The sequence below is a fragment of the Puma concolor genome, chromosome B3 (genome assembly GCF_028749965.1).
Source record: "Puma concolor isolate L17-30 chromosome B3, mPumCon1.1.hap2, whole genome shotgun sequence".
Classification (NCBI taxonomy): Eukaryota; Metazoa; Chordata; class Mammalia; order Carnivora; family Felidae; genus Puma; species Puma concolor.
In genome coordinates this window covers 56,077,885-56,089,773 of record NC_141672.1, presented here as the reverse complement: position 1 = coordinate 56,089,773, position 11,889 = coordinate 56,077,885, and the positions used below count along the sequence as shown (strand labels likewise).

Here is an 11,889-nt window from a genome sequence, read left to right as displayed (position 1 = left end):
AGTATATGCCTAGGGAACTGGGTTAAAGACAGTTTATTACAATTTTTGCAAGGACCAGTCTATAGGAAATACTATCTATATTGTTATTGAGTTGGAATCTGTAAATAATTCCAAATATATGCCCTATGATTCAATTAATGATTACCTATCTTATATGAAAATTTCCCTGGATTGAGATACGCATTTCTTATTACTTTGAATTTTTTAATGTCTATTTATTTTTGAGAGAGAGAGAGAGAGAGCACGATTGAGCTGGTGGGGCAGGGGGCAGAGAGAGAGGGAGACACAGAATGCAAGGCAGGCTCCAGGCTCTGAGCTGTCATCACAGAGCCACATGTGGAGCTTGAAACCACGCACTGTGAGATCATGACCTGAGCCGAAGTTGGACGCTTAACCAACTTAGCCACCCTGGCGCCCCAGCATTTATTACTTTGAAACATTGGACAGTATATATTCCTTTTATGTGTATTCATGGTGGTGCTCATAACATGATTTTTTTTTACCTATTTAACATATTTTTGTTGTGTGACATAATGACACACACTACTGTTTCCTATTTCATAATCAACAAAAAGCACTATCTCTAACTTTTCATAATTGTTCATTTATATTTCAAATATTCAGAAGTGGACGAAACATAAATCTTCTTTCAAAACAATTTTGTGGGAAAATATAAAGAAATTCCTTAAAGATTTTAAGATGCTGAAGATCTTATCTGTTCTTTCTCTTTGAGAAAGTATGTCTAAAGAAATTAGCAGAACAAGCAGGATGTGCCCAGCAACATCAGTAACCTAATCAGATAATCATAACCTGATATGTCCTGGGGATGACACAGGAGATACAATATCACGTATCTTCATTATAATTTTGACACATGAGGCGAAATGAAAGAATTAAAAAGAAATCCAATTGTCTGAGAAGCATACTTTTGTTCTGACCATGAAAATAATATAATCCACAGAGGAAATTTATACTGAATTAACATATTGAGTAAGTCAAATCTGTACCTCACACCCTTAGGACAAAGGGTAGAAAATGGTCACTGGAAAAGTTTTAAAACACAGTATTTTGTATTTTCTGATGCTTCTGATTCTAAGAAGTAATGATCATGTACTGTATTTGATAGCAAATAGTCATAATTATCATTGTGGTATAATTAGGTGTCCCTAGACTTTAAATTCCATTATCCCAATGATCAACAGATTTTTCTGTGATTTCTTGCTTAAAGTAGGTCAAAAAAACGCCTGAGAGGCCACCCTTTAGGCCAATGTCTATAATAAATGTTTCTAACAGTGCTCTTAAATCTTGCCAGTCACCTAAAAAACAGTATTCTACTGCTCACAAGTAGGGCTGACCAAGTGAGTAAAAATAGCTCAAGCACTCCTTAGCAGTCAAAATGTACCACTCAAAATCCACGTCTTAAAGAATCCATGCCACGAACTAGGCTGTCAACAAAGCTCAGCCCAGTGTATCAGACCTCAAATGTAACCTAATTCACTATTCCAAATCAATAGCATTGGAAAGCAAAACAAAAACAAAAACAAAACAGAGTTTTCTTTATTGTTATTCAATGGATACACTTAAATAAAAAAACACCCCTTAGGAGTTGATCATAAAATCAGTTTCCATCTGAATGCATTTTTCTCATGGCATAATGGTTTTCAAAACCTTTAGAGATGTAGAAAATATTTTTTAAATATGAAGTACTTTACAAATTTACATGTCATCCTTGCACAGGGGCCATGCTAATCCTCTTGGTATCATTCTAAATTTTGTGTACGTGCTGCCAAAGAGAACACATTATTTCTCTTTTTAATATACATCTTGCTTTTTCTATATACACCATTATGGAAGTATCCAAAAACGCTTGTAGAAAATTTTGATGTATACTTTAATGTTCTTAAGTAATTTTTATTTTGATCATGTTAGCAGATAGAAAAAGTTGACCACCAAATGACTTGACCTTTACATATCAGACTAGAAATTGATTCTCAAAGTAAAGTCTTTATGGTAACTTGGTTTGATAGTTTTTTTTAATTTCTTTCATCTTTTTTTAAGCTTATTTATTTTGAGAGAGAGAGAGAGACAGCATGAGCAGAGAAGGAGCAGACAAAAAGGAAGAGAGAGAGGGAAGGGGGGGTGGGGGGATGGAGAGAGAATCTCAAGCAGGCTCCACCCTGTCAGCACAGAAACCAATGCAGGGATTGAACTCATGTACCATGAGATGATGACCTGAGCCAAAATCAGGAGTCAGATGTTTAACCAACTGAGCCACCAGGTGCCCCAGTTTGATATATTTTTTAAAAACCAAAGACTGCTATATAGAAGTATAGGACATATACATTTGATATACAGTAAGCTAAAGTATGCTGGCAAAAATAGATTAATATAATTAAGTAATAACTAATATACATATTAGTTATTAGATAATTTGAGCAGATAACTCAAGCTACTTTATGAGTAGGTTAAGAAGAATAGTTTTTTGGTTTTCAAAAATATGTATATATTGTACAGGACATCTACTTAACGGAGCAAATATAAAAATATTCAAGTTATATTGCTAAATGTATCACTATTAAGCACCTTGAAATTAAGATGTTTCCCAAGGTAAGCAAAAGGTAAGGAATTAAAAGAGTTATTATTCAAATTGATAACGGTGCTAAATTTTTAGAAGAATATAAAACTAATGCTTCAATGTCCTAATAAATAAAATATATATTTGATGTATTTTGCTCTATAAATATTTCCTAATGGATACAGAGATACCAAGGCATTACTTTGCAGGAATCTTGAATAATTCCTAAAATTAGACTTCCAACTCATTTTTGAGCTGGCAAATGACAGGTATGTTTGGTTTAAAAAAAAAAAAGTATAGGGGTTGAGGGAAGCTGACACTAAAAAAGAAGGTTTACTTGTACTATTTGGAGCATTTGTCCTATTTTGAATACTATTAAGTATGAGTAAACAATTCTTGTTTCTAAATACTATATATGTGGTTCCACAAGCTAGAAAATAACTCAGTATCATACCTGGCACAACACACTTGTTTTCCATGTCCATGTAACTCAATCCAAACCTCTTAACTGTACCAGTTAATCCCGCTCCTAAGTCAGTTCACTTCTCCAATTCTACCACCACAAATCTAATTCAAGTGACCTAAGTCAAGTTTCATCTGGACCACTGAATGACTTAATAAATGACTCCCACAAATCTACTTTTTCCTCTTCATCACTATCAATAATGAAAAACTATTTAAAAAGTCAACATTTTTAGACCAAAAACTACTATTCTTTACATCTACTATAAGATCTACATTCTACATCATGCTTGTGTTTGTCACAGTATCATCACACATGCCATTTTGGTGTGGGATTTTGTCTGTTGTTTCACTATTCATTTCCAGGAGCCTGAGAGAGTATCAAACATATGCCAAAACTCAGTAAATGTTTTCTGAAAGAATAAACATTAGGTGAACTTGGAGCAGAAATCAATGAAATTGAACACAGGAAATCAATAGACAAACAACAAAACCAAAAGAGTGTTCTCAGAAAAGATCAGTAAAATCTATAAGCCTCTAATCAGGGTAACTTAGGGAAAACAAACAACGACAACAACAACAACAACAACAAAAAAAAACAGGCACAAATTAATAATACCAGTAATGAAAGTAGAGACATTACTACAGATCTCATAGCCATTAAGAGGATAATAAAGAAATACTGTGAAAGACTCTAATACCCATAATTTAATAACTTAGATGGAATGGACCAATTCCTGAAAAACACAATTAGCCAAAGCCCACAAAAGAAGAAACAGACAATTTGAATAGGCCTGAACAAATCTTTTACAAGTTCTTTCTAATCTATTAAACAAATTGAATAAACAGTAGCAGGCCCAGATGAGTTTACTGGTGAATTCTACCAAACGTTAAAGGAAGAAATTATATCAATTCTGTACAATTTATTCCAGAACATAAAAGTAAAGGATTATTTCCTAACTCATTTTATGAGGCCAGAATTACCGTAACAACAAAACCAGACAAAGGTATTATAAGAAAACTACAGACTAGTAGCTCTCATGAACATACATACACATTTCTCAACAAAATATTAGCAAATGTAATCCAACATGTATATAGAATTATACACCATCACCAAATGGGATTTAAATGAAACTAGACATAGATCTGACACTCTTCATAAAAACTCAAAATAGATCACATACCTAAATGTGATCTGTACATGTGAAACTATAAAACTGTTGGAAGATAACATAGGAGAAAAACTAGATGACTTTAGGTATTGTATTCTTTTTTATATACACCAACAAAGAAAAGACATAATTGATACACTGAACTTAATTAAAATTAAAGACTCTTCTGTAAAAGACAATAGAAAATGAAAAGTCACAGATTAGAATAAAACATTTAAAAAAGACGTCTGATAAAGCACTGCTAGCCAAAATATACAATGAACTATTAAAACTCATCCATGAGAAAATAAACAACCCAATCATGTTCACCACATCATTATTCACAATAGCCAAGATATAAACAATCTAAGTGCATGCTTCTGGATGAATGGATAAAGAAATCATAATTATACACACACATATACATGCACTGAGACATTATTTAGCCTTAAAAATGAAAATGATCAGGCGTCTGGGTGGCTCAGTTGGTTAAGCGCCCAACTCATGATTTTTGCTCAGGTCATGATCTCATGGTTGAGAAGTTTGAGCCGCACATTGGGCTCTGTGCTGACATCACGGAACCTGCTTGGGATTCTCTCTCCCCTTCTCTTTCTGCCCCTTCCCAACTCGTCCATGCACACACAAACACTCTCTCAAAATAAATAAACTTATAATAAATGAAAATGATCTTGCAATTCACAATAACATGGATATGTTAATTAGCTTGACTACACTACTCATTTCACTGTATATATCAAAACATATTATACATCTTAGTTTTTTTTTAAAAAAGGACAATTACACAATTAAAACATTAGCTTAAAACCTTTGTAGACACCTCATCAAAGAAGACATAGACATCAAATAAGTGCATAAAAAGATGCTCTATGTCATGTCATCTGGATAATGCAAATTAAAACAAAGATACCACCACATACCTATTAATGACAAAAATCCAGAACACCAACACCAAATGCTGGTGAGTATGTGGAGCAAAAGGAATTCTCTCACATTGCCATTGGGAATGAAAAAATAGTAAAAACACTTTGGAAGACAATTTGGCTGTTTCTTGTAAACTTACCCTTATCCTAGAATCCAAAGGTTGTGTTTCTTGGTATTTACCAAAAGGGTTGGCAACTTATGTCCCCACAAAAAACTTCACATGGATGTTTACAGCAGTCTTATTCATAAATGCCAAAGTGTGGAACCAACCAAAATGCCCTAAAGTAGTTGTATCAATAAATAAATAAACGGTGGTAATCTGGACAATGGAATATCATTCAACCCTAAAAACTGAGCTATCAATCCATTGAAAGACATGGAGAAAGCTTAAACACCTATTATTCATCAAAAGAAGTCAACCAGAAAATGCTACCTACTGTATGATTCCAACTATATGACATTCCAGAAAAGGCAAAAAATATGTAGACAGTAAAAAAGATCAGTAATTGCCAGAGATTAAGATGGAGGAAGGATCAATTAGTCGAGCAGAAGATTTTTAAAGCAATGAAAATACTCTGTATGATACTATAATGGTGTATACTTGTACATTTCATGGGTTTGGACAAATATAACAACACCAAGAGAAACCCCTAATATGAATTATAGACCGTAATAATGATGTGTAAATCCATCAGTTATAACAAATGTATCACTCAGATGGGGAATGTTGATAATGAGGGGAGACTATGCATGAGTGGGAGGCAGGGGGCTTATGAGAAATCTCTGTAACTTCCACTCACTTTTGCTTCGAACCTAAATCTGTTCTAAAAAATAATCTATTAAAAATGAACTTTGGGGCGCCTGGGTGGCGCAGTCGGTTAAGCGTCCAACTTCAGCCAGGTCACGATCTCGCGGTCCGTGAGTTCGAGCCCCGTGTCAGGCTCTGGGCTGATGGCTCAGAGCCTGGAGCCTGTTTCCGATTCTGTGTCTCCCTCTCTCTCTGCTCCTCACCCGTTCATGCTCTGTCTCTCTCTGTCCCCAAAATAAATAAACGTTGAAAAAAAAAAATTAAAAAAAAAAATGAACTTTAATATCCTTTATTATTCTAATATTAGATAACTATTGGAGGAATGCAATTGTTCTTTACTTTCTAGATTGAAGAAAACATGCCCAATGCTGCATTGCTAGCAGCACCACACAGCAGTTTGTTAACAAGTGACAGGCAGAGGGAGGAGGATACAAGGAGAAGTTGGGGAGAGAGGGACAACAGGTTCAGAAATAGAAAACAAAGAAATTAAATTAAAGCAATTTAGAAACCTAAATAAAGGCCTGACCAATTCAGAAATAGGCATTATCCTTAAATTTCTCCCCAAGAAAAGAAACACTATTGTTCAACTTCAATTGGAAAACTTCTGGTAATGAGTAACTTGGAACTTGCTACAACACGAGATAGAATTTTTTATTTTTTTAATGGAACTCATTCTTACAATTAGCTTACCTATAACCTTCACTCACCAGGCTTAATTTCACACTTTGAAGCTAAACAAAAATCAATCTAATTCTACTCCTACATAGCAGTAGCTTCTTCCAATGATAACTATTATACCTCTGCTATGTCTTGTCTTTCTGTTTATTTACAATTCCTTCTAATGTTTCCAGTAGGATATAGTTTCTACTAATGTCTCCTTCCTATTTTGTATTTTCACTCTTCCACAGTTTGTCAATTAGCTCAATTCCTATAATTGAGTGATTTCCTTTCTTCATAAAAAATATTTTTAAATAAAGCTTGGTTACCTTAGTTTACATGGCAGCTTTGCCATACGACTAAATTGTATTAACTTTATGTATCTATTAGATATTGAGAAAATTAACCAAAATTTGGAAATAAGGTAGGAGGAAGGTATGACTCTCAGAGTCGTGATAGGACAATGTTTAACAAGCTGAACTGAGAATTATTCAATCCTAGGAGACAATTCACCTTGTGCTTGGCTTAGCTATTTGTTGTATAATTGGAGCCCAGAACCTGTGAAATTACACGTGAACTTCTATTTTTGTCAGAGAAGAATGATAAGGCCAAGGTTTGTAGTATGATTGATTTGTAATCATTAACCAGATCTATATTTATCAATCTTACCTCAATATTTTAATGTCTATTATTACTCACTTTTTCACATTTTTCTTTGAACCAGATTTACCAATTCACTATTTTCTCATTTATAAAATAAATACAGCTTCAGCATATGCTAACTTGATAAGTACATCAGAGTCCTTTTCCAATTCTTTGAAAATTATATTTTGAAATCTATGGTAGTTCCTTTAGAATGCCTTAGGGAATTTGATTGTAGGGGCCAATAAACTGTGTTGCCTGAAAAGTGCATTTTACAGACTATTTAAGCCCGCAAGTGCTTTTTTGTTGTTTTGTTTTTTGGGTTTTTTTTTTTTTTTTTTTTTGGTCCCTGAAGGCAACAGAAACAATAGAACTTGATCTTCACTGATTCCTTCCTCTCTTGTCAATCTTTCTCTCTCTGTTGCTTCTGGTTCTTAGCTAAATTTGGTACTGGTTTAGAATTATGTATGATAAATAAGTTATTCCCCATTGGTGGCAGCAGTGATTGTGAATTATGTTTTATTTAATGATCATTGTATGACTTATACAAACCTATTTTCTGTCAGTCAAAAAACAATAATAAAACAAATGTTTGCTAGATTTGTTTTCTTTTTTGTGTTTTTAGCTTGTTTTATTTTTTAAAAATTTTTAATGTTTATTTATTTGTAAGAGAGAGAGAGAGTGAACGAGAAGGAGCAGAGAGAGAGGGGGACACAGAATCTGAAGCAGGCTCCAGGCTCTAAGCTGTCAGCACAGAGCCTGACATGGGGCTCGAACCCACAAACTCCGAGATCATGACCTGAGCTGAAGTGGGATGTTCAATGGACTGAGCCACCCAGGTTCCGCTGGCTTATTTTCTATATGACCTCATTAAAGAAAATATTTCTGGACTCAGAAAAATAGCCCTTTGAAGCCTAAATTATGAGTTTTTCCTGCTTCTTTTGTCTTGACCCACTGTTGAGATTTAAGAATTAGAAAATCATTTACTGGGGCATCTGGGTGGCTCAGTCGCTTAAGCATCTGACTTTGGCTCAGGTCATGATCTCACAGTTTGTGAGTTCGAGCCCCACATCAGCTCTCTGCTGTCGGCACACAGCCCGTGTCAGGTCCTCTGTCCCCCTCTCTCTGCCCCTCCCCAACTCATGCTTTCTGTCTCTCAAAAATAATTAAATATTAAAAGAAAAGCATTTACCGTTTGAGTGTGAAATATTTTTCTATCTTCGAAGGATAGAAACAAATAAGATTATAAAACCTCTTAAACAGGTCTATTTTGATTGGTTTGGAAAGATTAGCACATGTTTATAAATTCAAAATAAGTATAATATCCATCCCAATTGTCAAGAATAAATTTTTAATTTAACTTCTAATAATGTAAATATGCTAGCCTTTTAAAAATCATTCTAACAGAAACTGCTACTCTAGCAACATTTTTATATAAAAAGGCAAATCCATTCAATCAAGATGAATCCTTAGGCCAACCAGATGGTTTGAAATTTTGATTTGGAAACAAGCCAACTTAATAGGTTTTTCTCTGATTTTATCAGTTTGAAATATAATACAAGTATTCAATGGTTTTTGTTTGTTTGTTTTTTAATAGGAGAAATAGCTATTTCAAAATTTCTAAACTTCTTACACTGGTTACGATCAAATGAGGTAATTTAATTCTTACACCATGTCAAAGATTGAAAAAAATGCATGAAACCAGATTTCTGAAAATACTTGTAATAATTATGCTTAGCAGTATGTTAACTTCAGAATTCAATGTCCTTAATTTTAAAGCCTTGCATAATACTGAGTTCATTAGTAAGTAATCTTTGCATATCTAATATTGCCTAAGATAGACTACTGAAACACAGTTTTAGAAAATACAAAGGGGTGTTTCTTAGTTTTATATGTTCATTAATGCTTATACCTGGTCGAAATGTGATGTGGGTAGATAAAGGTGATCATTAGGTAGGAACATAAGCTTTACTACTTTGCTAAAATGCTTGTTGCATAACAGAGAATTTTCAAATACACTGTTCGATGTTTCAACTCCCAATGTTCTCTATGAAATAGTAGCTAATTAGGTTCAGTGATAGTTAACATGGGTGATTGAATATATACTGGAAATAATGGCAAAGAAACACAACTGTGTACACAAAGTAATGGGGTATCTTTTTGTTTTTCAAGGAAAAAGAGTAGTTTTGTTCTAATGAAAAGCGGCTTTGATAAAAATTACTTTCATTCTGTCTCCTTACTTTTCATAATATTGTTATTCACATAAGTACAATAAAACTTAAGCCTCCTTATACTAAGATATAATTGATCAAATTGATTTTATAATAATCAAGAGCACACCTGGAGTGTCATGTTTTGTAACAAGCTAATAACAAGTCTACCATTAATTGAAAGGGACTGTACTTTACACATGGAACCAACACCTCAAAATCTCTTCAAGAAAACAGGATTGTCATTGAGTTTCCAGGGCCCCAGCTTCTCAGGTGGTAAACAAGGTGACTCCCTTGCTAGGAACTATAAAAAATCTGGGGCTCTCCAGATATTGCTGGAGAAATCTGGTGAAGAGAATTTCTTTCACTTGGATTTTCAAGCCTCGGGACAGAATAAATTGTAGAGGCTTTTAAGTGATTTCTAAATGAAATTTCCTGAAAGAACTTAATTATCTGGCTTCCATAGTTACTTTGACACTATATAGTTAAAGAGGCTTATATAGTCAATTAGCAACTCTTGGTAAATCTGTGCTAATAAGCATAAATACACAAAAAAAGAACAACCTTTTTGTCATCAAGACTGCTTAGAAATGTCTTACCAAAATGATAGTACTGTTAATAAAAGTTATTCAAACATCTAAGGCAAGGATAAGCTAACTTTTTCTTAGAGTATTTTAGGTTTTGCAGACCATACAGTCTATATCACAACTGCTCAACTCAGCCACAAACAGGGAATCAATTAATTGATGTGGCTGTGTTCCATTAAAACTTTATGAAAACAAGAAATTGGGCAGCAGGCATAATTTGTTGGCCTTCGATCAAGGGAAATACACTCATGTTTCTCTTTGTTCTTTTCTATAAAGCAAAGGCATAGGTTCTGTGAATTTACATGTTAATTTGCACCTTTCTGTTCAGCATCAAGGATAATGTCCAAAGGTTATGGTTATATTGCCTTGTAAGATATTAACCATTTGTGTATCTAACCTAGCAAGCTCCATCTTTTAATGCTTTTTGGGGGAAGACTATATCATCCTTATTTCACTAATTTTCATTTGGGCCAGATTTACTGTTTTGCTAGGTCCTTCAAAAATGAGTTGAATATTTTCGACATTTTGTTCTGTATCTCTAAAAGAATGGTTTAAATTTTTGAAAATGATACATGGACAATATGAACTATGTTGGTGCTTTTTGAATCCTAGTTCTGCCTTCTTAGATATTGTAGATTCTAAATATCAAGTATCTCTCAGATTTTGGTCATCCTTAGTGGTAGGATCTGAGGATTTCCAAAGAGTGTGGCCTCTCATCTCTGGAGAAAATTAAAATGTGATTATCTAAATGTGTCCAGACCAAAACGTTTGAGACAAAGAGTCAGGGACCAATTATATTGTTTCACAGTACCTTTATCCCCTATTAAATATGATGCTAAACATGTATATTTTTCTTGCATTTAGTCTTCTACCTAAGGAATTTTTTTCAACTATGTGAATAACTCTAAATCCTAAATTGCCATTATTTTATAGGCCACTTGAGGCAGTAAACAGAGATCAATCCTGTTCTTAGAGAAGAATCTATGTAGGCCTAGTAGAGAATGGTTACAAAGAGAGAAACTTCTTTAATTACTTTCCCTCATGATAGAGAATTTGAGCCTTTGAACTATCCAATACCATTTCTCTTAAATTATTAAGGACACCGAGGCAAGATGCACTCACAGTTAAATTGCTACATTTAACTCTGAGCACAGGATTTCTGAGTGACAGGCATGTCAAGTTCTTTATGATTCAGAAACCTATAGACCATAAATATAAAGCTTCATGAACTGATAACCATAATTAGAGATTTAGTCCAGTCATAATTCTAGAATCTAGAGCACTGACTGGGATCCCTTCCTTTTTACAAGAAGTTTTGGTGCTCTGCCCTCTCCCTAGCAGTAAGTATAATGGCTTCCATCTGGCCACTATTCTGCAACAATGGAACTAATACAGTTTTTGCTTTAAAGGTTGTTTCCCAATGGATTGTACTCTACAGTGGGAGTAATTTTTACACTTGCCAGTCAGAAATTGAAAAAGTTAGCTACGTGGGGAGGACAGTGTTTTCTCCAGGGTTTCAATACTATCACTCTTTTGCTTTTTACTCCCTTTTGCTGCGTTTTCTACCATGAACTCTAGCTTGGGGCAGGGTAGTAAGATTTACAGTCCTGTTAAACTAAGAAATGTCAGATTCTCAGCCACCCAGTGTCATTAGCCACAGGCAAAAAGAGCTTTTCTTCAATAGGTTGTATTTATTTCTTCCATTTTCAGAGAAGCTGTTTAGAAGAAGCTAGTCTCCTTTTTGGAGTAACTTACTGAAAGCCACACACATACACATACACACACACACAGAACAATGGACACATTCCACAACACTGGCATTTCTCTACAGGATTTCCAAAAGCCTTAGTAG

The 11,889-nt window shown here is 34.2% G+C and overlaps 1 non-coding gene across 1 annotated transcript; it reads right to left on the bottom strand.

The window, feature by feature from the left end:
• Window positions 1-1,692: 1,692 nt before the first annotated feature.
• Window positions 1,693-1,799, bottom strand: LOC112856557 (U6 spliceosomal RNA). Its single transcript, XR_003223129.1, has one exon. It is a non-coding gene; the product is annotated as a U6 spliceosomal RNA (small nuclear RNA).
• Between the last annotated feature and the right edge of the window lie 10,090 nt (window positions 1,800-11,889).